This window comes from Phoenix dactylifera, chromosome 8 (genome assembly GCF_051530095.1).
Source record: "Phoenix dactylifera cultivar Ajwa chromosome 8, Ajwa_hap1_PhDact_Kaust_v1.1, whole genome shotgun sequence".
In the NCBI taxonomy this organism is placed as follows: Eukaryota; Viridiplantae; Streptophyta; class Magnoliopsida; order Arecales; family Arecaceae; genus Phoenix; species Phoenix dactylifera.
This window is the reverse complement of record NC_143197.1, coordinates 17,958,004-17,961,781: the sequence shown is the minus strand read 5'-3', so window position 1 is coordinate 17,961,781 and position 3,778 is coordinate 17,958,004. Positions and strand designations below refer to the sequence as shown.

The 3,778-nt window shown below is 42.5% G+C and overlaps 1 pseudogene; it reads left to right on the top strand.

The window, feature by feature from the left end:
• Nucleotides 1-293: 293 nt before the first annotated feature.
• On the top strand, nt 294-3,035 carry LOC103718701 (G-type lectin S-receptor-like serine/threonine-protein kinase At2g19130 pseudogene; annotated as a pseudogene).
• The last annotated feature ends 743 nt before the right edge of the window (nt 3,036-3,778 follow it).

Below are 3,778 nucleotides of genomic sequence, written 5' to 3'. Positions count from 1 at the left end.
TTACAGTTTTATTAAAAATAGAAACCTAGTGCCTTCTTCCGGGAAAAGGAAACCAGTCAACGGAACCCCAAAGCCGCACTTCAATATCACTGTTCACAATTTATAGGATGTTGACCGTTATACACTTTAATAAATCGAATAAATTTAAATCTAAATTTATTATCCTTTTTTTTCTTTTGTAAGAACTTGACCAGTCGAAGTCTTTCGAGCTGTTTAATCCTCGTTCATAGAATAGACGGTGTGATTAGTCACGTAGCCGTGGAAGACAAGTCAGGCATGACCTTGGCATCTATTTAAGTTGTCTTCTGCTCAGCTCTTCCATGTCTCACCTGTTAGTCCAAAGTAGAGCAGCCACGGCCTTCCTCTTCTTCTTCAAGACGTTCCACCTCTGTCCTCTTCTCCCCCAGTATAGGAGCCATGAGCCATCCTCTGCTCTTTCCTTTCCTATTTATCTTCTTTAGCTCTCTCAACATCCCTCGCACTTTTGCAGCGAATTCCATCTCTACGAACCATCCTCTCTCTGGAAACCAGTCCATAATGTCTCAAGGTGGCAACTTCGTGCTAGGCTTCTTCCAACCTGGTAACAAATCCAACCACAACTACTACATAGGCATCTGGTTCAAGAAGGTCTCACAGCTCACTCAAGTTTGGGTAGCAAACAGGGAAACACCCATCTCTGACCCAACCTCATCAGAGCTCAGAATCTCTGATGATGGCAATCTGGTCCTCCTCAACCAGTTCAAGAAGCAAGTCTGGTCTACAAACCTTACCTCCATAGCTTCAAACTCTACGACTGCTGTGATCCTGGACTCTGGAAACCTTGTTCTTAGAGATGACTCTGACCCATCCAAAGTCTTCTGGCAGAGCTGTGACCACCCAACGGACACATTGTTACCTGGGTGCAAGTTTGGAATGAACAAGGTGACTGGAGAGAGGCAGCAACTCACCTCCTGGAAGAGTTCTGATGACCCTGCTCCTGGGATCTTCTCTCATGGGATAGACCCCCGTGGTTCTAGCCAGTACTTCATAGTATGGAACGGAACCAGGCAGTATTGGAGCAGTGGATATTGGAATGGACATATCTTCACTGCTATTCCCGAGATGTCATCAAATTATCTCTACAAATTTGGGTACTTCTCCAATGCAACAGAGAATTACTTCATCTACTTCCCTGATAAGAGGATCACAAGACACGTTATGGATATCTCAGGACAACTCAAGAACCTGGCCTGGATGGAGGGAGCCCAGAAGTGGGTGCTCTTCTATTCTCTGCCCAAACAGCAGTGTGATGTCTACAATCTCTGCGGTCCTTTTGGCAGCTGCAGCCCGGGAAGCTTCCCGTTCTGCAGCTGTGTGAAGGGCTTCAGTGAAGCTTCTCCTAGCAATTGGAATTTGGGCGATCAGAGTCAGGGTTGTGTGAGAAACACTCCATTGCAGTGCAGTACTAAGAGCTCGGGTCATGGGGATAAAGATAAGTTCTGTATGATGCCTGGTATGCGATTGCCTGTTAATAACCATTCTGTAGCAGTTGCTAGTAGCGAAGATTGTGGAATAGCATGCTTGAAGAATTGCTCCTGTACTGCTTATTCTTATAGTAATGGATGCACTGTATGGTATGGAGACTTGCTTAACTTACAGCAGCAGCCGGACGGATCGGCCGGGGAGACCCTTTACCTCCGTCTAGCTGCTTCGGAGCTGCCAAATTCCAAATCAAGGAAGCGACGGTTTGTTGGAGTTGAGGTGGGCGTGGCGGTCGGCGTGTTGGCTTTATTTGCAACTGCTTTCATTCTGATTTCAGGACATCAACGGAGACGAACGATTGCTACTACAAAAGCCATGGAGAATAATTTGGTGTTGTTCAAGTATGGTGACTTGCGGCGAATGACCAAAAACTTTTCAGAGAAATTAGGGGGCGGAGGTTTCGGTTCCGTCTTCAAAGGGCTGCTACCTGACTCGACTGTCATTGCTGCAAAGAAGCTTGAAGGTCTTCATCAAGGGGAGAAGCAATTCCGAACCGAGGTGGGCACTATCGGAAAAATTCAGCATGTTAACTTGGTTCGCCTTCGTGGATTCTGCTCTGAAGGGACTAAAAGGTTGCTGGTTTATGATTATATGCCAAATGGTTCTCTAGACACTAAGCTATTTCGAAGCAATTCCATGGTTTTGGATTGGAAAACAAGGTACCAGATTGCCCTTGGAGCCGCTAGAGGATTAGCTTATCTCCATGAGAAATGCAGGGAATGCATCATACATTGTGACATCAAACCAGAGAATATACTCCTGGATGCCTCATTTGTCCCAAAACTGGCAGATTTCGGTCTTGCAAAGCTTGTTGGCCGCGACTTTAGTAGAGTTCTGACGACAATGAGGGGAACCAGAGGCTATCTTGCACCAGAATGGATCTTCGGGTTGCCTATCACTTCCAAAGCTGATGTTTATAGCTACGGGATGATGCTTTTAGAGATCATATCCGGCAGGAGAAATGCAGAGCAATCAGAAGAAGGAAAGAAGGCCTTTTTCCCGGTGTTAGCTGTTAATAAAGTTACAGAAGGAGATGTTCTTAGCTTGCTGGATCACAAGCTGAATGGTGATGCTGACTTGGAAGAGCTTGATCGAGTCTGCAAGGTTGCTTGTTGGTGCATTCAGGATAACGAGTTTCACCGGCCATCAATGGGGCAAGTTGTTCAAATTCTAGAGTGTGCCATCGAAGTTAACATGCCTCCTGTTCCATGGTCACTTCATGTTCTTGCGGAGAACTCGGAGAGCCTGGTCTTCTACTCGCACTTGTCTTCAGGTCAAAGTTCCCAAATTAACGTCAACCGAAACTAACGTCTTCAGCATTCTAAGGGATAAGAAATTGGAGATATTTCATTTTCCCATGTTTGAGTTTGAATGAGTCTGTATTTTGTTAGTCAACATCCATGTATAAGAGGTTCAAGGTGCATGCTAGTTTTGGTTTCTCTGACATACTTAGGACTTCAATGTGCTTGAATTCTGTGCTAATGATAAAAATAAAAGGATCTCTTTTTGAAGAGAAGACTAGATTAGGAAAAGTTATACTCCAAAGACAAGCTTATATATGATTCTCAAGTTTTATCTCAGTTGAATGAAGTTTCTATTTTGTCTCAAAGAATGAATGCCCATAGTGTTGTAAAATTTAATAAAGAATACGCACCCAAGCAAAGTTCTTCTTCATGTAAGTAAGAAAATAGTAGAGTTGCATGAATATGCATTGCTCGTCAAGTGTTTAAAATTTTATATGTTTCGAGCTCTTCTTAAAAAATACTGGTACACGGACGATAACACCATTTGATTCTTCGTGTAAGTTCATTTGGACAATTGCCAAAAAATTCGTCAAATGTTACATAATATTTTTAATTCCAGTAAATCTATTATGGCTGGTAGGCTATCTAATTTAATCCACAAATCTTATTTACCTATTGTTTTATTAGATTAGAACTTTTGACCACATCTAAACCTTAGAACTTTAGCCTCTTGTAAGCCCAAAACTTTTTGACTAGACCATGTCTAAACTTAGAATTTTTAAATATACGTTGATTCTTGCCAGCTTAAAATTTTAGACTACTCGTGGACTTCGACTGGGTAAACTCATCCTCAAATCTGTGAAGTAGAAACTGAAAAACCACTAGATTCCAAGACAGTACAGATAAATTAAATTATATTTATCGGGTGAAACTTGGACAGTGTAAAACTTATATATTGATTGTGTTGTCGCAGCAGAGGTTTAAGAATAAGCAAGTAAACGAATTTGACTTGG